Here is a 22,512-nt window from a genome sequence, read left to right on the forward strand (position 1 = left end):
AATATGAGGGCCTGGGGGCAGGGGTCAGACTAAACCATTTAATGCTTCTTTTTCATCTTCCATTGCATGAATCTGGGGCCCTCCCCCAGTGAGACCACAGATGTGGGTGCTGCATCAGGTGGAGCTGCCAGGCTGGGTTCAGATGGAGCATCTCCAGTGTCTACAGTGGGCTGTTTCTGTTTGCCGAGCTCACCAGTAAAGCCAGCAAGAGGGTGGCTGGTGCACACCACCGGCAATGCCAGGCTCCAGCACAGCTGCATGCAGTGGGCCCACTGGTTTTGGTGTCTTCAGAGAGAAGCAGCATTTTCTCTGTGGACTCAAAACACCTACAGGTGGTTCTGATCTGATGTGATTTGTTGATTGATTTTTACTCATCCTATTCTCCTAAAATAACCCTAAAAACCCCCTTTCCACAAAGTTCTCTTGTGTGTGTATGTGCATGAGTATGTTTAAAACAAAAAGCTGTGAAGACATAAGGCAGATTCTCAAATGCTTCGTGTAAACCATCTCACTTGTGTTTTGGCAAAGAGATCAGTGCCAGGGATCCTTTATACTGTCACCTTGGACATCCAGGGTAGATGCGGGTCACAGATTCTTACATTTTCATATTACATGAGTGCATTGCAAGCAGCAATCAGATTTTGTTATCCAGATATGGGTATATCTACCCATAAACATGGGTACCTCTATGTGTAGTTTTACCTTTACATTTTAAGTATCAAAAATTTCTTAAATATCAGATTATACTGGTATATTCCATCCCATCAGCCAGTCTTATTATATGGGGTGACAGAAGTCATCAGCAAATATGAGTTTACTGACTTTTTTATGAAGGAGTTTTTGTGTAGAAGCATCTAAATATATGTATAAACATCTGTGTGCATCCACATCTGCATTATATGTGTGTATATGTAACACATACAATTTCTCCACTGAAAAGCTGAGAGAACTAAATACAGTGACCAAGAAATATCCTATTCAGGTAAGGTAAGGTAAGCTAACTTACATATTCACACAGAAACCATGAGTTCTGAACTACAGGTGGTTTTGTTATTTGTTATATTCAGGATGTAACCCAGAGGGAGTTATTCAGAAATGGTTAACTGTTGGTTGTATTCAATCAATTAATTAAAATGTCACAAAGGCTTTTTTCCGTTACATTCATTTGTATATGGCCTGTTTAGATTTAACTCTCAAGCAATATAAAAGTATGTATTACTTCACTGAAGCAACACTGATTTTCATAGCTGAGATTCAAATAGATGGAAAAAATTTTGTTCTTGTGCGAAGTAAGTTATTTTACAACACACTGATAATATCTATTACAGGGCCAAGGGAAGGAAAGTGCCTCATTGCAGTGACGAAGAACAAGATCTCTTTCACTTTCTAACAAACAAGTTAAGAAATAATCCAAGGTCTTACAATAGGCCTGTGCTAAATGGGGAGAGCCACCAATGTAGCAGGATAATGAAGGACAGCTTGCGAAATAGTTTTGGCTTCTGGTTATTTTGCCTGATTCATAACAGTGCTGCATCAGACAAACTGGAGGATATTTTCTGGAGGTATGATTTTAGGTAGTGGTCAGGAAAAAATGAGGAAGTACGTGACTAGCTTAGCAAAAACATCCTGAGTAAAGGAAGGGGATTGGGTGACAGAATGGCCAAGGAAGTCCATGAGGTAATTGTCAAGTAGAAACTGTATATGCTTATATGTAAATATGTATGTGCACAGCATGTGTGTGTGTATGCATATTTGAGTATGTGCCGATCTGTGTGAGCGCATGCAAATGATCTCCCTCATTCAATAAGCTCTTAGGTTACCTTTAAGATGAATGGATGAAAAGTCAACCCTACATGACTTTAGAATATTTCCCCTCTTGACTGTCTTATCTTGAGCCTTTGCTGTGCCCCGTCCAGATGGCTGCACTGTGGAAGCTGTCCCCTCTCACCCCTCGATTCTCCCTCTTCCAAGCATACATGTTCTCAAATTGTTCATTTTTTTTTCTCCTGGACTCATCAGGAGTCCAAAAGGAGATCAGGAAATGAAGCACTTGTTTTAAGGTGGGCCTGACAGGATTCAGAATTTGTAGAGGAAAAGAAATTTAGTAACTGCTTTTAATAAAGATTTTAATTATTAGAAGATAAAGTCAGTAAAAGTTCAGAACAGTGGCCAATGGGACCCTGGTTGCTTATGTGAAGGGATATTACAGAAAATGTATTGCATTTAAAGAAACTGGGGAGAGCCATAGCCATTGCTTCCAGAGAAAGGGCTGGAGAATCACAGGTCCTGGCCTGGCAGGGGGATATGGTTAGATGTAGCTGTAGGCAGAAAAAGTCTAAACATCAACTCTGGAAACCAGAACTCTACAAGGAGCGTTTATAGCAATTCAACACCAATCATAACTATTTAACTAGTTCAATAATATGTTACCCAGCTAGTCTGCAATTTTCCTAAAGAACAGTTATGCAGAAATGGGCATCTGCTCAGATCACCCCATTCAAAACAAACCATTTGCATAATAAATATTTGCAGAGGAGCAAGTGGGTGGGGTTTAGGCAAGTGCACAGATGAACATAAAAATCAGATATGGCTAGAAAGAAGCTAGGCCTAATTACCAGAGGAAAACAAAACAAAACAAAGCCCCCGTATTTCTTCAACTACTTTAAAAATTCAGTGCAAATTTCTCTAATATGTCCATTTGCCTCTTTCCAGGGTCATAATTTTCTTCCTGTTCCTCACTGACTAATAAAGATGAACTTGCAGGCTTGTTCCAGTGCCCTGTACTATTTCATTTGCAAGTGAATAGTTTAAGAATATACATGTGTGCTTCTGTGGGTATGCAGGTAGGTGAGGGTGGATGGCAAAATGCCAGGGTCTACAGCCCAAATAAAGTCTGCCTCACAGTGACACTTTGGTTAAAAAATAGCTACAGCTTTTTTAATATCAGAAGTTCACCCAGACATTGCTCTTGCACTGAGTCCCAGCATGCATTGTGGGAAATTCAGTGGCACTTTCTACCTCCCATGGTCTCCTTCCAGCTGTAATTTGTCCATCACTAATGTGACCAATGTTATTAAGTTACATCCCCCAATGGAAGTTTCAGTTTCTACCCTGTTTCCATAGAGTTAGTGGTAGAGTGTCAATGGATGAAAATTAGTTAAAAATGGTTTGACTAGACTCACTTGTTGATTGTGGATAGCTCAGAAAGGCCTGTGAAAGGGAGAGAATTGAGAGGAGAATGTTAAAATGAGCAAAGAGAGGTCTAGAAAAGAGGCAAAACCCCCAAACAACCAAAAAAAAAAAACCAAAAAAAACCCACCCATCTTTCCTGGATCTCAAGACAAAGAAATTAAGTTGGAAGGATGCAAGAGAGAAAAGGAGGACGAGTAGCATGGCAGCCTAGCCAGGAAAAATCATTGTAGCGAGATCCTTGGCATGTTCCCAGCATGAGGAAACTTGATGAACATTTAATCCAAGCACATTCTTCATGGGGCTTCTGCCTCTCTTAGCAGCACAGAAACTCATCTGCAGTGAGGAAGGTAGAAGAGCAAGGTCTCCCTGTGTGACCTCTGCATGACAATATGTAATGGTGACATATTAAATATGACTAATATTTTCTTCAGAACTGAGTTTACAAAAATACATGATCAGCTGTGGTCAGCAAACAAGACCATAATGTGGTGTCTATCACAGCACAAACAGTGTATTAATGGAGCCATTAATCACCATCAAAACTGTATTAGGAGTGAAGATAGCCAAAGAGAGCTTAACTGACAGCAAGTGGCCATAAACCTGTCCAAAAACTAATTTGATTACCATCATACCAGCATCTGTGCCACTTATGAGGGTTCATTTTTTTGATGAAATTAAGTAGACAAGTCGTTCATGCGTATAATAGACATCTAAATCATGGTAAACATGTTGCTGGCAAGAGAAGTAGTTAAAGAAAGTGGGAGATTGCTTTGCAGGTGAAATTTCAGGCAAAATACACTGCCAGTGTCACAACAGTTGGTTAGAAAACCATTGTCAAACTCATCTTGCCAAGCTATGAGTGAGAAATGTTTTGGATCCACATTCAACAGAATAAACACTGCTGAAACTCAGGGAATGTCCGGAGCCTCTAGCTATTTACAAGAAGGACGGCTTTTGCCAATATAAACTCTTGCTCTTTATCGGCAATAAATATTCCCTACAAACAATCTGTTTTATTCATAGACAGTTGGACCCATTATGTTTTGGTCTTGACAGACGGGACAGTAGGATGCTGCATTTAAATGACACAGACTGTATAGGAATGTATTTCCAGATGATGACTGAGCCTGGAGCTTCCACATAAATCAGGGGAGGGAAATTATTCTGTAAGAAATATGCTCAGATTTCAGCCTCATAAATACAGAGAGAAACCAAATTTTCAGGGCTTCTTAACTTTTATGTGAGCATTTTAATGATCATTTTAGGCAGCTACCAAGAAATTAATGTTTACTATTAGCAATGTTATGCACATGAGAAGTTTCTCAGGAGAGTAAAAGATAAGGTTGTCCCCCTATATGTAACTAAGAGGCTCAAGTCTGAAAAGATCTCCATTTTGGAGGTCAGGGATAATTGGATTTTCTGTCAGAACAAAACTGCTCTATTGCCAAAATGAATATAGACTAAAAATCAGTTTTCCCACTTGCTTTACCATGCAGCCGATATAGGTAAGGGTGAATGTGTAGCTGCATGCAGAGCCACCACTGGAAGAAAGGGATGAGAGCTCGTAGCTCAAACAAGAAAGTATGTGAGAGCCAGGTGGATGTGTGAAAACATGCCTGCTTTAACTTGCCACCTTTAAATAGACTTAGCACGGCTGGCGATCTTAGGCCACTTCAAATGTGTCCCACGTAGGTGCTGTACATATGCTGAATGCATAATATAATTGAATATGGAACAGGAAGGGGATCAGTCCCCAGAGAGGGAGATTGTTTCTTCAAACTAGACGTTAATGATGGAGTGAGTGACATTTATCTCCGGTCCTTTTATGAATCACTGAGACGCAAACAGTGAACACCTTGCCTTTGCTGTGAGCTATGCCTCAAGCCATGGGAAACTGCCTGCCATTCACAAGCCAATGCCTTGTAGGCAGCTCCATCTTACCTGAGTTCGCAGATGGGCCATTCCCCAGGTGGGTCTGGCAAAACACTTCTCATTAATCATTGCTTAAAGCCCTCTCAGTGGGAAGACCTCAGGTTAGACATCATTTGGAAACAAATTGGGTGAAAAATAGCTCTGACAATAAGAAGCCCACACAGAATTCCCCTGTGAGAGCTTCAGCAGTGTGAAAACAGACTCTTCCAGGACACTAAATGATCTGTCAGTTAGCAAATGACATTATAATCCAGTTTTATGCCACAGACAAATCAAAGCCTTTGCTGCACTTCCTCATTTTTCCCTGTTTTCCCCCCTTTACCTACTTTAAAGAGACTGAATATTTGAGTTAGGGGAGGAAAGAAAAGGATCTGCTGCAGCATTTACAAAACATACCCTTTATTTTCAGTAAGGTGAAATAGCATCAGATTTTCCATGTTAAGTGACACACAGGAAACAAAATATCTCAGAAAGAAGCCAGGGGGGTTTGGTCTGTTGCTCAGAAAAGAGAGGCTGAGATTTCTGTTTCTGCTTTGCCCCCTGACTGTGCTCCTAGTCCCCTTTGACTATCCTTTTCACTTTTATGGATAGAGATTCTGATTCTGCACATACCTGATCCTGGAGGTAATGGACGTAGTGCCATGCTTAAACAAAAGCTGTGCTTACACACCTGAATGTTTGAATCAGGGCTGTAATACCAGTGACACACTTGCTCACCTTATAGAACTCCTACCTGTACAGCACCCTGGAGGCTTGAAGAACTGTTTACAGTGATACTAATCTCAGAGAAAAATTAAAGCAGAGGTGAAACAGTTGAAGGAAGTAATCTTGCTTTGCCCAGAACACATTCACCAGGCATAACTGTCCTGAAAGAGAAAGAAGTGGACCCCAAATCCAAACCCACTTCCCAGACAGATAGCCAAGTTGCAAACACTTACAAGAGATAAACGTAAGTCTTGCAGTGTTGTCTTGCTGCCTCTCTTCTCCTTCTTCCACCATTAACAGCAGAAACCCACCCACAATCTACCAGACACGTCACAAGTGACCAGCAGGCTGCCCAAGCTCTCCACTCCTGCCGGTGCCAGCCAAAGGGTGCAGTTGTCTACAGCCCTTCCTGGCATTGGGGCTTCCTCTTCTGCTCCTGTTTAGGTGCATGCACTGAAGTCCTGTTGGACTAATTTTTAAAATAAAGCTTTAAAATGAAGCATAGACTCAAGCGCTTTTCTGAATAGAGGCTACAGTAACTATTTCAAAGCAAAATCCTTGTGCCCTCAAACAGTGGTCCTGGACAGCCTGGTTATTCCATGTTAAAAGACATCATTCATTTCCAAGTGCTGACAATTCATGCCAGTGGTACTACTGGGTTCCCAGAGGCATTAGGAGTTGACCAACTCAAGTAAACTTAAAAACTAAGTTTTCTCCTCTGTCTCCAGCATTACTTCTTTTCTCAAGTACACCCAAAGGTTAAATTGACCCAGGGCATGGACAACATAAAAAGGGAGATGGCAAGTGTGCAGCATTACTCACCCAAACTGAGTAAAGGAGCAAAGTGTAATGTGAGGCAAGTCAGACATCCTTCACTGAAAGATGTGGAGTCAGCTACCATGCATGGGCATGGACACAGGCAAACCCCACTGCCACAAGGGGCTGAAGCATAAATGGAAGTTGTTAGTATTCAGGTTTTGCGTCTTGATAGTGCCTCATACTGGCTTGTCTATGTGAACACCTGCTTGCATATTACACTAGAAAGGGTTAAGAGCTAGTTTTTTAATGGGTTCCAGCTCTGACAACCAGTGTCCTTGCATGTTGTAAGAAGGTTTCTTTGAAGTCTCTCCATCCACAGTCCTAACACAACAGGTCTTGGAGTTTGGTAACAGATGTTTACAGCAGTCTGAATCCAGACAGACCACTGTCAATTGGAGATCATCACCACATGGCAGAGATAACAAATATTTTAAGACTCAGGGCTTGTGCAACAACCTGTTAAGGTTTGATCCCTTGCTTTTGCCTTCCCACTGAAATGTCCCTAAGGTATTTAAGAGTCCTTGCTCTCATGCTTTTGCTCAGAGACATTTCTGTCAGCTTTTTGTTGGGAGTGAGTCAGTGGCTTCTGCCACAGGTCTGTCAATACTTATCATCCCTTTAGCCTGCCTCAGCTTTCTTAGCCAGAGGTTCAACACAGACCTCAAAGATTGGTTGGCGCCAAATACTGAGTGCATTTTTCTTTCCATGTGGTTCATCCAGAACATGGATGAAGGATTCAGTGTGGTCCATGCTGGAGCTTACCCCTGAGGCCTATCTGTTGGTACCCTCTGCCCAGAGCACACCAGTGTCCCCCAGCATGAATATTCGCTAGGAAGTGAGAACATCAATTATTTAGCAAACACACAGCCCATCTGCCCCATTTCTTCCTGCTGTAGGCACCACCTTGCACCACGAACAGCCTCACTGAGATCAAGCTTAAAATTGACAGGGTTTCTGTGGCATATTGCTGTCAAATTTCCAATAATGTCCTCAAGATGTGAAAAAAGGGACACTGATCCAGCACTTGTCCCAACTCAATATTTGCACCTCTCTGCTGGCCTCTAGAAATGACAGGGATGCAGCCAGCCTCACTCATCACACAGAATTAGTGAGCATGTGAGTGTCTTCGCATGGCAGCCCTGCACAGCAGTCAGCAAGTAAGAAGATTTATTGCTTTATTTGACACTCTGTTATTCACTAACTGAGCATGACACATCTGGGACTAGGAACCATCTATTTGACATCAATGAGCCTTTTTTGCATTGATTGAGTTTATCCAGTTCATGCCCAGAATACAACCTGGGTAAGGAAAGACTCCCAAAATGGGCTGGAATGGGAGCTGCTGTTTTTATTTTTTGTTTTCAGGAGAATGAATATGATGGGCAAATAACCTCATATGTCACAGAGCAAGAAGAGGTGATGTCAGTCACTTCAGCACCATCCTTCTTGTCATGAGGCAACATAATGATGAGAAACCATTTCTTTAATGCTGATAGACTGGTGGGGAAGCACAGATCAAAATGCCATAAATAATAACAGTGATGTCTGGGGTCTGAGTAAAATTAAATTACTTTGCCTGGCCCATAGATGAGACCATGCAGAACATGCATTGCTCCACTCAGGACATGATTTTCCGTGTGTGCTCTGCGGAGCTGGGAACAACGATTGCCCATGATTGTGTTTTCCCTTCCCTAACTGGTGGGGCAAGCCAACCTGCATGCACAGGACCTCAGTTTGCTCTGAACTAGAGGTAAAATACGGAAAATCAGGAAAATGTTATCAGTCTTACACAGAGCTTATATCAAACTCTGAATGCACTTTGGTTGCAGAGGCATCTTGGACTATCACTGGACTAAGGAAGAGAGCGACCTTTTATGTGTCAGTGCAACACTGACAAACGAACCCCTCACTTCTTGGGCGTTAAATCAGAAGCCTTCCTAAACACTACAAACACTCCTGTGAATCCCAAAGGGAGAGCTCATGCTTCCTAAAAGGAACATTCTAATTTTTCTCTTGTAATTAGTCCCAAGCCTGTAATTAAACTGCACCCTATGCTGATGAGTTACAAGAACTTTTTGTTGCTGCTATTTTGCAGATTTTAAAAGGGAATTTGCCCAGCAGGTGAATTTAACCTAGAGTTTCAGCTCTTTTTAGCCACTCCATCATGAAGAAGAACATTGCCCCTCCTTTATATGTAGATGTTGATATGGCAATGCACATCCAAGTTATTCTGCAGTGGAGCTATAGGCAGGAAAGGGAGAGAAAGTGAGCTGTTAACAGTAAAATATGTCAGTAATCAATCTCCTGTTTTAAATCTACCAATGCTGCTTTTTGTTTTAGAGCGCACTTAGCACTCATCAAAGCCATCAGGATGGCAGCACTGTCAGGCAGAGCTGGCCTGTGATGGTGCTTCAGGGACTGAAGGAGCTGAGATGCACGGGCGACCAACTCAGCATCTGAAAAAGCCAGCAATGTCCTCCTCTGTCATCTGTATGTTTTTCATTGAGGACCCAATCTCACCTCTTCATAAACCAGTTCTTCCCTCCAGCAGACCTGCCCCCTGTCAGCAGCTTGCAGAAATAACACCAGGGGTTTCTAAAACCCAAATCCTCAAATCCCAGCCATGGTTCAAAGTCATGCTGTCTCTGTAAGGCAGGTCTTACTGAGCTACTTGCTTGGGCTTTGCCACTCTGGAAATACCATGCCAGATCACACACCAGCTCCATCTAGTCTGTTATTGGTTGTGGTTGGCATTTCCTACTTTTCCTTTATCATTTATCCTTCTAAAACAGGCAATCCCAGGCTTCTTTATCTCCTTGTCATTTATTTTGTTATAAAAACAGGTTCCAGTGTTGGTCTTGATACTATTCCTGTCATTTTTTCATTGTATCTTAATTCTTTGACTGCAGCTGCACATTGATATTTGTCCTCTAATACGTATAATTTTTCCTTTAATAAGCTTTTCTTGGCACCACAGCTCTTTTGCCAGCATGGTATGTGTTGTTTTGCATGGGTGTTTAGTTTGAAATTATCTACAAAGGAAAATCATAGAAGAAGAATCATTGGGTTTACCTAAAATACTTCATCTACAGAAATATGACTAAGTTTCCATTTTAGATTTGTTTTTTCTAGTTATGAGGCATAATATGGCACAACATAGCATTTCAAGGCAAATCTTTATTTTTTTTAAAGAAAATCTATTCAAATACAAGGTATTTTATTTCCCAATCATTCAAATGGAACAATGGCAGACCTTTTCTTTCTCCAGATTTTTTCCACGTTTAGTTGATCACATTTTGTGAGACATTTTAGTTTGCGGGGAACTATTTAGTCCCAGCACCACTATTTCTCCAACTAGCTTTACAACGTGAAACATAATGCGCGTAACCTTGGAAAAGACTATCGTTAGCTTGTGTCACAATGACAAAATGTCATTTATTCTTTGTTTCCTGTCTCTCAGCAATATTTTTCATTCCTAATTCTCAGATTCTTTCATAACATTTTATGCCAGGCCATATGGAAAGTCTGACTATATTAGATCAAGGAGCTCTCCATTATTTTTTATGATGTTGACACATTCAAATGATGATATGAGCTGGACCATTTTTGTATCTGTGAATTGCCATCTCATAAAAACTGAAACATTCTGAGAAGGTTTCAATGAGCTTCTTCCATAAGCAGTTAGATTTCCAATAAAGCTTCTCATACGTACTACTTTGTATTTAAGGTCCGTGGATTTCATTTCAGTGGAACACACTGCCCCTTATGCATATTGAATATCTGTGCACTGGACCACTCCCAGGCTGGGATCCTCTAGTTCTTGTACTTTGGGAAAGCTATGAAGATCCATTTTATTCCATGGAGTTCCACATCTGTTTCCAAAGACAATATAAAAGTTCTCATAAGCATGAATCCACCATTGCAAATGTCAAAATCCTCCACATCGTTTCCACCAGTTTACCAGATGCAGATATAAGATATTTTACCGCAGCCATTTCCTAGGTCCAACACCTTCTGCTCTATGGCTTTCAGATTAGTGACTGTTTTAAATGTTTTTCATATGTCTTACTTAAGTTCCACTTTACTTATTGACCCACCCATCTTCTGGAAAGAATTGTTACACCAGCAACATCTAGAACACTGAGTCCTTATGCCACAGTATTTGGGGGTCCCTCATTTATGAACTGAATCTGGTGAACAACCTTTTTTTTAATGATGAGCTGTCTCTGTTACTTCTACCAAGATCCCAGTCTCTGAGATTTCTCATCTTTGCCACTAGAAAACAGCAGACCCAGGGAAGGCCTTGCTGTGATAACTTCAGCACTGAAGTTTGTTGGAAAGACAGCTTTTTTACCAGTTTGGGTCGTCAAGGCAGTCAGTAAGGGCTGAGATATTTCTGAGTTTAGGCTATTTCCAGAAGTCTGAGAAGCATGATAAACTAAATCCCAAATCCAAATCAGAAAGAGGGCATGAGGGGGTCTCTGAAGAGAAAGGAGTTGCAGCTTGGAAGGACACAGATATCCCACGGCAGGGAGCCTGGACACCAAATGAAGGTATCGAGAGCATACGGAGGCTGTTTTGAGATACAGAAACCTGAACAGGACAAACACTGAGATTACTGAGGAGCACAATAAGCTCTCATTGAAGGATTCAAAGTGGAGATAAGAAAAAGGCATTCATGACACGGAGGAACACCTCCCCTGTGTTGAGAGAAACATGGTTTCTGGAGGAAGTTTAAATGTTAGCAAACTCTGACACATATAAGCACATACAACAATGTCACATGTACAATATGCCCCACCCCCAAAGCATGTTTTTTTTAGAGCACAAATGTAAAAGAAGAAGGATTTGTATGGAGGAAACAGATGAGATGACCCTTCTCCATCTTCTAGCTAGAAGAGACTATTTACCCCTAATGTTTTTGTCTGGTTGCACCTGTGATGGGGTGGGCTCTGTTCTACTTTCATTAAGTGCAGAGCAAGTTGTTTCTTGAGGAATTATAGGAGAATTCTCACCTTTTTATACCTCACAACCAAATTCAAGTCACCAAGGATACTACTACTGGTCTTCACAGTCTGTTTCTGTTACCCTTCATGGCCAGTGGAACAAAAACCAAAGCAAGACTGGCACAGCTCTGTGGCTGAGAAGAGGCATTCAGGTGGCATTGTGATGCCTCCGCTGCTTTCATGCTTCTGTTTGTCAGTTCGCGTCAGGAAGCCCAGCAGGACTGGAGCCTGGTAAGTCACCACAGAAATAAAGGTCAAAGAGAATGGGTGTCTTAGGGAAAGGAGATTACTTTTTCTCAGAATGCTTTGCTGTAGTCAACAGAAAGACAGGACTCCCATGAGCTCTGAGGCAGACATCAGGTTAGTAGAAGCTGTAAATCAGCAAAATTGGTGAAATTCTGGGTTTGGACTAAGTCCAGCACAGGCTGAAAGTTGTGCTAGGTGTGTAGCCAAGCTCTGGGGGTTTTTTAAGCCCCTCAGTTAATTTTCACTGCTTCAGTTCATCTTCAAGTTTGCCGACCTTCAGAGGATTCCTACCAGCTGCTTCTTAAACAAAACCAGCATAACTGAGAACACATAAAATGCTTACCACCTCTCACAGTCACATAAAGTTCTTAATGTAGCATCACACCATCAATGTGAGGAGAGTAAAAACCAGAGCTTCACTTTAAGGAACTTCAGAGTTGTAACAGATTAAAAATTAATCTTTATCCATGCAAGCTAAAATAAAGATGTAAATAAATGGAACTATGGTGTTCACTGCCATTCAGCTGATTGCTTGAAACAGGAAGGAACAAACTTGTTTGGAAAATCTGATGAGCATCCCTAGTCCTCTTCCACCAGTCATGGAAGCAGGGGAAACTATTTCAACACAAGACTTAGTCAATTGCTTAGCATATTTTCTTGATTCAGTAGTTTCATTTAGAAATATTGTAAATAAAAGGTTACAACCAAAGGGGCAAGAACGCCCACTTTTAAGACGCTTTTGCATTGTATGATCAAAGTAGGGTTCATAACGTCTAGTGCAAATCAATACAGAGAGTCCAGGTCACCTCTATGCAGAACCTCAAATGCAAATTAGATAAAACATTTCATGGAGCAGAATATACCCTGCAACTTAAGGAAACCCTGGAAAGCCTAATGAAATACTAACAAAACAGCCTCATAAGTATCCCATTAGCACACAACCAGATGCAGAGAGGGTTGTTGATGGGAATCACACTGTGCGAAAGCCATGCAAAAAGTGTATTTATTTGGCGGAGGAGAATGTATCTGGCCCTCTATCAATAAATGTCTGAATGTCTGAGCCTTCTGTGCTCACGCCTGAGACCTCCCTCTCTTACGGTACTCTCTCAAATCTTACCATCAATCTGTCACAACAAAACTAAGTGATCCATTTTTGAGTTCAGGAAGGGATTAAATCAAATTTTAGTTCATACTGATCAAAACCTTAAAGCTGCACTGCTGCTGTCGTTAGGGTGATCCTGGGGTATGTACATCCATATAGACATGCTCACGAGCTAAGGGATTATAAATAGGAAGCCCATGAAAGCAATTTTAGGAGGTAGAAGAGTCTCAGGAGATAAAATTTGAGGAGAGGCGTTTCTTTTTCTTTGGAAAGAAAAGTCATTTCAGCAAAATTAGCTATTCCTATGCTCTCCAGAGATGCTCTCCACATTTCTGTTTTCTTTTCAGATACAGAAAAGGCTTTTGGAAGGCTCATATGTAAGTGGCAGTCACTACGAGTAAAGCAATCATTCCTGTATTAGCTACCAAGCAAAAATATTTTAGGTTATGGCTGGTATGAAGCAAGGCTCACAAAACTACCAGTGGGAGACAAAAGACTCACAGCTGTCCAAGGAACAGATCCTTAAGGTTCCTGTGCTTTATGTATGCTCCTTTAATTCCTTTTAAATTGCATGCATTTATGCTAAAAGTCTTCTACAGACTGTTTTCACTGGACCAAATGTCTGACTCTGGACATGCTACAAACAGTGATTTCAAGAGAGAGCTCAGAGTGTTAACATTATTAGGAATTAACCTTTCTTTTTTCATGATGTTACATGATTAAAACACCAAACTAACTTCAATGCCAGAAATGTGTTAACTGCTGCTTTGTGCCTCCGGCTGTGCTGAGCCCAAATGCACTATGTAGGGTGTAAAGCTCTCCTTTGAGAATAATGATTAAGGGGGAGTTTTAAAGATACTTTTTTTCTTTCCTACCACAGCATGGAAAGTGACAGGCAGCAAACAGCTAGGCAGAAGGGTTAAGTTAGGGTGCCGCTGGGCAGGGAAGGGTGGAAGTATTTGCATAGAATAGCATCTGGAATCTATATGTCCTCAAATACTTTGAGGGGGGAAGCAGTTTTCCACATTCATTACAGCCTGGTAAGGAAGAGGAGAAAAGAAACAAGGGGGATAGAAAAAGGAACAGGGGACTCCTTTTGTATCTGTGTCCAATATGGTTTCTTTTGATTTTTCATTCTCCATAGTCAAGAGCTCCCCATGGGTTCTCATCTGTTACCCAGGCTTTGCCATACCTGCCTGCCTGTGTGAAAATGGCTCAGCTGCCGGCGCTGGATGAGGCTAACAGATCACATCTATCTCTCTGGCATCTACTGAGCACACAGGGCTACAAGGATCAAGCCCTGGACAAGAGCACAAAAGCAGGTCTGTATAGAAGCAGCCAACCTTCTGCATCGTCCGTGGCTCATTGTGTGGACACTGGAGGTCAAAACTCGCCCGCATTCCTGCTTTCCCCACAGGGCTGTATCTGTATGTGTGTGTGTGTGTTTGTGCATGCTCCTCTGTGTCAGAGTGTGAGCAAAAGGCAGTGCAAGGATACACCACAGTGTTGTTTTGATTCCTCATTTTGGGCAGTAATTCATAAGATGAAAGACATTTCAAAAGCACTGGGAATGTGCATATGTGTATTACGTATAGAGACAGATAGATAGATGGAGAGAGATGGAAAAAGAGAGATACACCCTTGCTAGCTTAAAATACAGTGATTCTGGATGGCAAGCGCAGATTAAATGGGCTTTCACATTCTGATAGGTAGGTAGTAAGAGCTGTCTGGCTTTCTGAACTTGCATTCAGAAAGGGAAGGGGAAGAATGAAATTGAAAATGTAAATAAATAGATGTCTGCTGGTTGAACAAGGGTCTCCTGTCAGTAAAAGGGACAGGATGAAAAAATTCTGAGAAACTGGAGGAGAAATCCAAAGTAAGCTCAGAAACCAGATTACTGATGACAAGGATCAGAGAATGCATATTTAAAAGGGAAAGGGAAAACTTTCCGTTCTGTAGAATAGTACCAGAAGAGGGAAAAATAACAGCAAAACATGAGAATATCTATTTTGATGGTTCCCCTTTTATACAAGTTCAGATGAGTTCAGTAAAACAATGCATTTCCATTGACCAGTCAACAATTCCCCTGAGAGTTCACAAGTCATTCATTTGTAATATTTTCCAAACATGAGCAAATCAGCTAAACCGGAAAAATGAGAGAGAATGAATGCCTGTCATTTAAGGGCTGGAATTTATACCTGTAAGTTTTCATGCTACAACACGGGCATCAGGGTTTCCCTCTTCACTCTGGGCAGCTTCTGCTTTCCTTCCAGGGGAGACTTCACGTTTCCTATTCCATCTGGGTTCCTGATTGGAGTATTTTCCTGCAGTCTCTGTTTCTGCAAGAGATCCTTTTCTAGTCATCAGTGAGAAATGCACCAAGTAGTCCAAAGAGTTTGCTTTCTTCGCCTGGTATACTTTTAAACTATCTTTGATAACATCGTATCAGCAAAGAACCTCAGAGCTCTTATCATTTTTTTCCTTCCTTCCTTCCTTCCTTCCTTCCTTCCTTCCTTCCTTCCTTCCTTCCTTCCTTCCTTCCTTCCTTCCTTCCTTCCTTCCTTCCTTCCTTCCTTCCTTCCTTCCTTCCTTCCTTCCTTCCTTCCTTCCTTCCTTCCTTCCTTCCTTCCTTCCTTCCTTCCTTCCTTCCTTCCTTCCTTCCTTCCTTCCTTCCTTCCTTCCTTCCTTCCTTCCTTCCTTCCTTCCTTCCTTCCTTCCTTCCTTCCTTCCTTCCTTCCTTCCTTCCTTCCTTCCTTCCTTCCTTCCTTCCTTCCTTCCTTCCTTCCTTCCTTCCTTCCTTCCTTCCTTCCTTCCTTCCTTCCTTCCTTCCTTCCTTCCTTCCTTCCTTCCTTCCTTCCTTCCTTCCTTCCTTCCTTCCTTCCTTCCTTCCTTCCTTCCTTCCTTCCTTCCTTCCTTCCTTCCTTCCTTCCTTCCTTCCTTCCTTCCTTCCTCCCTCCCTCCCTCCCTCCCTCCCTCCCTCCCTCCCTCCCTCCCTCCCTCCCTCCCTCCCTCCCTCCCTCCCTCCCTTCCTCCCTCCCTCCCTCCCTCCCTCCCTCCCTCCCTCCCTTCCTTCTTTCCTTCCTCCCTCCCTTCCTTCTTTCCTCCCTCCCTCCCTTCTCTCTCTCCTTCTCTCTCTCTCTCCCTCCCTCTCTGCAACCCCTCCTTTTCCCTTCTTTTCCCACTGTCTCTATAGAGCTTTTCAGTCTCTGTAAACGAGCAACCGAAGAAAGATTTGCTGTCCCATTCGTTCCGCACTGCCCCCATAAAAAGCAAATATTTTCAGGTTGACTGAAAGTTTAACTTTGTTATTTTTTTTATTTTTAAAGAAAATCCAGCGTGACATGGCACGCGTTGGTGCCCTTGCCACTTAACAAATTACTTGTTTTTTTGACCTAAGTTAAATGCTGTGCAAATTTCCCTTGTCCATGTTTCCATTGTGTGCAGACTTCACTGATAAAGAATAAAGAGCTAACTTGTTGGGACTTTTTAGCCAGAGCTTCCTTCATTCACAACAGATTTTTTTCTACTATGTCTTTAATGACACAAAAGCCTGGATCCTCAGCTGATGTAAATTGGCCATTGCAGAATTGCCCTCCGCAAAGCCCCTCCGCAAAGCCGTGCTGCTTTACGCCAGCTGTCGGTGGCCTGGGACATTCAGGCAGGGCTCCAAGGTGCGGCAGGGTCTTCTTGCCTGGTACTTTGTTTCCCATCCCAGGGGACAAATGTGTTTTACCAAAGTAAATCACCACCAAATCCTTCCCCACAAGCCACCAAAATGCCAGTTGTGCAGGTATTGATGAAAAACCCAAAGCTTTCATTGTCTTTGCAAACACTGCTTCTTCACTGATTCAGCCTCTTTCACTGGTGAAGCCCAAGGGCTTGTGTCCCCACAGGCAGCTAGCAGCTGAGCCCAGCAAAGATGCTCCGAGGGCCGGAGCATTGGTGGGTGCAGGCTGCCATCCCTACCCGTGCTGCAGGCACCTGGTGGACAGGACGGTCACAAATAGCCTCGGCACGCTGCCTCATAGGTGACTGGCTTCAGGACAGGAGCTCTACCGGAGCCCTGCAAAAACTGAGTGTGCCCTTCTTGGTGCAGCTCTCTCCCTCCACCACAATAACTTAATTGCTGTACTTAAACCATCCGTCCACTCAGCCCTGAAGGCTGAACTGGCTGTGCAGGGGCTCACCCCCTCCCATCAACCCTCTTTTATTTTCTCTAACATGCCATTTAATTTTCAAAAGAGACAAATACTGTATAGCTATAAATCTTGGCTCTCTCCCTCCCCGACCCGCAGGCCCTCTTGCCTTGCATGCCACTCTACCTCTGCCAGTGATTTAGGGTGTCGGGTCAGGCCGCCCCACCACTGCTGGCAGGTGGTCCCACACAGGGAGTAGAGCTGGGCAGCCCAAGGTGAGGTAAAGTCTCCTTCTGTGACGTAGCGGCGGCGTTTCATTGCTGGCCCCTTGGAGACTCCTATGACAGCCTTCCCCGTGACAGATTGCTGGCCCAACAATGAACCCTTTGTGCCCTCCCATTACTCCTGCAACCTCAGCTTCCACCAAAACAGCATCCTCCTCACATTTTTCCTTCCTTGGGAGAAAGCAAAATGCAAAATAAATATGCACTGCTCATCTTTCTTCAGAACTGGATTCCTTCAGCTGGGAAAGCCTGGGACTTTATCAGACATTTTTGGTACTGCTGCATCACAGCAATGTCTCTGCAAAGTTGTTTTGGAGTGGATAAATCAACCTGCTTTGCTTTTTTCCTCATCCTCATGTATGACTTCCTTTCCAGAGACATGTGAAATAATTGTTGCTGTAGAACAGAAACTGCTTTGACATTCTGGTTTGGTCAGAACATCAGCAGCTGAAACAGAATCTTATTTAGCAATGCATCACTGCTTGTTTTTACCAAAAGAGATAAGGGTTTTCCCAGGAGCACCTTCAAAGCATGGGCATACAGCAGTGATATTAGCCATGTGAGAAGTTCCCTCACCATTCTAAATTAAAATTACTTTTGTACATGTCAGGCAAGAAATTATATTTATAGCATTTAAATTCTGCACCCAGTAATATCAGCTTTGGGCATCTCGAGGGAGTCTGTAGTTGCTGGAAGCAAAATGTCACAGGAGCGAGCACACGGCAAGAGGCTCACCTCGGCAGTAACCCCAGGGTCACTTCTGCTGCCCTCTCCCCCAGGTATATGTGCTGTACCCCTTGCCATTGTTTTCCTTCCCTGGGCCCTTTCTTGTGTCAGTTGGGGATGTCAGGAGTCTGCACTGGGAGAGGGAATGGGTTATGGAGGAGGCTGTCCCAGAAAGGTGCTGGGAGCAGTGGTTAGGGCTGGCTGGAACCTGAATGCATGGCTCAGGGAAGGGAAAAAAGTTTTGGTGGTGTTTTTGTGATTTTTTTCACTCCTGTTTCAATCAACTGTGGTTGCTCTGAACTCAGTTGTATAAAGACATAGCCACTTTATTATCCCAGGTAATTGGATTAGCATTTGGGGTAACAATCAGCGCCCTCTTTTCTGTAACCAGTTAACAACGTTCAAAGGGGTGGGAGATGGAGTTAACAAAGGACGAGACAGCAGACGGAGTACATCTGTGCCCTGGCCACTGAGGAGGCAGCACAAGGAACCTTGGTTTGCTCCTACTTGTCTTTTTCCTCTGGTTGCTGCTGCCTTTCTCCATGCATTATCCCACACTCCCCCTTACTGAACAGCAAGAGGAGCCGTGGGGAGTAGTGTGTGTGTATACAGGTCTATCTGCATGTGTGTGCATGTGTGAATAAGTTTGCTAAGCTCAGACTTGAGAGATAGCCTTCCTGGGAGGTTTGCAGGGTGCAATACTCTTGGAGAAGGCTCTGCATTTTCACCAGGATAAGCCACACAGAAGCCCTCCTCTCCCCCGGCTTATCCCTACCTGGTTTTCCACTCATACAGTGAAGGCCAGGCTCATACATGGGGATACCAGGGCTCTGGCCCCAGTAGCTACAGGGATGTGCCTATGCCAGCTCCTGCCCCGCTGCTTCAGGCTCAGTCAGGCACTACCAGGATTTCATATGGCAACTGGGTTTCAGGACTGACATCACTAGCTTTATGTTCATCTTTAAAATGGCCAAGACATTGACCAGGTGCCTTTCCCTCACCTCAGAAGTGGCTTTTCAGTCCTGCCGTGTTAGCAGAGCTGCTGGAGGGGAGTGAAGCTAACTATGAATAAGTGAATGGCTACAGCGAGGCTTTTTCAGGAGGATTTCAGGAGCTCTACTATGAAATTGCACCTGCCTGCTCTGTGACACCTTCATTCACACACTGAGTTTCCCTGCATGCAAAAACAGCACATTTTCTCCTTGATTAGCCTCTACTTTTCCTTATGACTCTGCAAGGCACAATGATGAACAGCTATGGAAACTTTTCTCACTTGCAGATTTCCGAAGAATCCACCTATTTTAAAGCACGGATTTATTTTGTTCAGGCAATTGCTTTTATCCTAAAAGATATTAAAATCTTTTTTAAATCTGTAATTTTAAACAGTATCAGTTTTAACACAGTCTCTACTTAGCTAGTAAGGACAGGAAATAAATAATTACTATAGACAAGTTAGAAATGAGCCTACTTGTCATCTTCCCTGAAGTCATTTTACATGTTGCACTGTGAAATCTGTAATGATCACTGACCAGCCACACTTGGGATCCACATTTTTGTCTCATCCCACACTTGTCACTCATGTTGACAAATAGTCTTATGTATAGGATTAGCACGCACTTAACTTTAGGAGAAGAGTGGCAATCAGATCACCAATCAGATCACAAATTGCTAAAAATATCAGATTGTCTCCCGGAAGAGGATATGCTGTGCATTAGCAGAAAGAAAGCTGCATATAATGGTAAAAGCCTTAAGGTGCCAGGGGAAGGTAGAGCCTCGACAAGACAAGCTTCCTAACCAGGCAATGTTTTGATGGGATATGCATGGTGGTATCACTGTAACACTTAAGGAAACATTCATTACAGTACTTGTGGTTTTTATTCCTTCAAAGCCAACAGAAGGAAAATAAGGCACTTGTTTAAAACCAAACCAACAACAAACAGGCCAAGGAAAACAGCCCTTCACAGGGCAGCCACTCTGGGTGCTGTGTTGAGCTGGAAACAGCCTAAAGCCCCTGGCACAGGCTTCTCTTTGCAACTCAAGCAACCTGCAAAAGGACATTTTCCAAAACCACAAGTCTCAGTTTCTGCCACCTAAGTTTGTTTCCATCCTGGATTGTGTGGAAAAGACTGACAACTTGTACTGGTGCATCCAGACAGGGAGTGAAGCTCTTTAAGTACAGGTTGAAGTCACTTAAACCCACTGAACTGACCTATGCCTAATGACAAAGCACTGTCACATTCAGAGATGTGCCCGCAAAGCCAGTCAGGGTAAGGGAAAAGCCCTGAAACATGGACATGGTGGCAAGCACTGACCTGACAGCATCCCTCTCCTGGGCTGCCTGGGCTTGGTGCTGGTGCCAGGGGAGGCCTCTTGCCTCTCTTGTTAAATGATTCAGGAGTTCATACCTGCGCGACAGCACCACTGGCAGCTCTGCAGCAGCATGCCGGCAGTTCACCTCCAGAGTATGCCCCGAAAGATGGGTAATCTTTCGTTGACCCCACCAATTTTCAGTACTCTGCCCCACTCTTCTTAACCAAAATCACTTCAAAGACCCAAACCAGATTGATTCACATGTGAACACTACCCAAACTGTCTTCTGAGGGGGCAAATACTTGTCTTATGTTCCTTTGAACCCACTGTTGCCCGTTTACTTGTATTTACTTTGCATGGCCTACGGCTGAACCATGGAAATTAGAAAACAAACTCCTATTCAGCAAGGCATGTCAAAGGTGACCGCTATGCCAGAGTCGACTGTGGGACAAACATTCCCCTGATCGGAGGCCTCTTCTGCAGCGCTGCTGTCTCCACAGTTACATACCTGTCTGCAGAAGCCTTTAGTTTATCTTGTCTATGCTGGAAGTCCTAGATGATGCCATCAATCTGAGAGATGAGAGGGATGCTCCTTTGACACTCGCACAATGGCCGTGGTGCAAGAGAAAGAAAATCAGCTCCCCTGCGAACTGCCTGCCTTTGAACCGCGCGGGGCGAGTCAGAGCGGTCGCCATCTTCACGTCCAGGTCTTGTGAACCGAGAGGCAGAGCAGGAGAGGGCACCTCGCGCCTCTGCAGGGGCGCAGGGGGCTGCGGGCACCACAAGGAACCGTGAAAACACAAGCTGGCCCCTGTTTTTCCATCGGTGTGAGCCAGTGAGGCTGGCTGGAGCAGAAGGTGCAAAACTCCCATGGGTGCATGGAGATGATGGAGTTTAAAATCTATGTCTCTAAAACTGCATGTTTCCAGAGGCTGGTTAGGGACCCACACTCACTGTCAAGAGCAACTGAGTGGCAGCAATGGTGAGCAGGGACCTAAGTGGGAGCTCACAGCCCTCTGGACTCTGCCCTCAAGCCCAGCAGAAACAGGGGCAGGCACCTCAGCAGCTCTGCAGATGGTTAAACAGCCAGCTCTGCTCCCCCAGTGATGAAATCTGTAAACTGCCTAATGGCCTTGGGAAACAAATGCTGTGCTTTGTTATAATGGTTCCATCTAGATCTCATTTACCAGAGCTCCAAGACAGAAAAATAATCCAAATACACTTTATCACAGAGCGCTCTAACCCACTTCCAAAGCCCTTAGTTGTGTCTCTTTAGTGAACAAGTAATTTTTGAGACTTGCTGGCAAGACCAAAAGAACACAGCAGTATAGCTTGTCAGCAAAACAGGATTTCCTGGGACTTTCTTACTCTTTTAAGGCCCTTGGAGGAACTTTAAAAGTATTACAGGGCCATAAAAGGGAACTGGATGATTTTCCAGCTAGCAGGCTACTGCTGAGTCAGTGCAGGAGAGTCGAAGGTTGTGATGCTATATGGTATAATGCAATCCCCAAACATCTGAGCCATTGCATCTCAGTGCACCTCAAGCCAATATACTGCATTTGTGCGTCCTCACCACAGCGCTGATGAAAGCTCTCATCTGCTCCAGCTTGCTAATTCCCCCAGCTCACTGTGGCTTGGCTGCCCTGTGCCCTGGAAAAGTGCAGTTCAATAAACCTCACCCAAATCAGTCAAATACCTTTCACTGCTGCAGGACTGTTACAAAAACAGGATGCCTGGTGACCATATGGTCACTCTGTAGTATCCTCACGGAGCATGGTATAGCATCCAGCACCTCAGTCCAGTGAAGTTAATATGAGACTGTGGAGTAAAATGCTAACCAGGAATCAAAAGGCTATCACCAACTACTTTGTACTAATACAGTTCAAAGAGCAATCTGAATAGTAGGACATATTTACATGAAAAAATGCACAAAGCAGATTTGATAGCCCAGTTTGCCTGTTATAGAGGAGTATATTTGGCTGAGGATAAGAATTCCCCCATCTTTGGCTATAATATATAGGTGAGTCCTCATACCAGGAAACTACATATTGAAT

The 22,512-nt window shown here is 43.4% G+C and overlaps 1 long non-coding RNA gene across 1 annotated transcript; it reads right to left on the minus strand.

Annotated features, from left to right (window-relative positions):
- Positions 1–9,811: 9,811 nt before the first annotated feature.
- LOC135312589 (uncharacterized) lies at positions 9,812–21,471 on the minus strand. Its single transcript, XR_010372194.1, has 3 exons — positions 20,967–21,471; positions 15,201–15,341; positions 9,812–11,882 (listed from the first exon to the last, which is right to left on the minus strand). It is a non-coding gene; the product is annotated as an uncharacterized LOC135312589 (long non-coding RNA).
- Positions 21,472–22,512: the final 1,041 nt, after the last annotated feature.

Source organism: Phalacrocorax carbo, chromosome 3 (genome assembly GCF_963921805.1).
Source record: "Phalacrocorax carbo chromosome 3, bPhaCar2.1, whole genome shotgun sequence".
Lineage (NCBI taxonomy): Eukaryota > Metazoa > Chordata > Aves > Suliformes > Phalacrocoracidae > Phalacrocorax > Phalacrocorax carbo.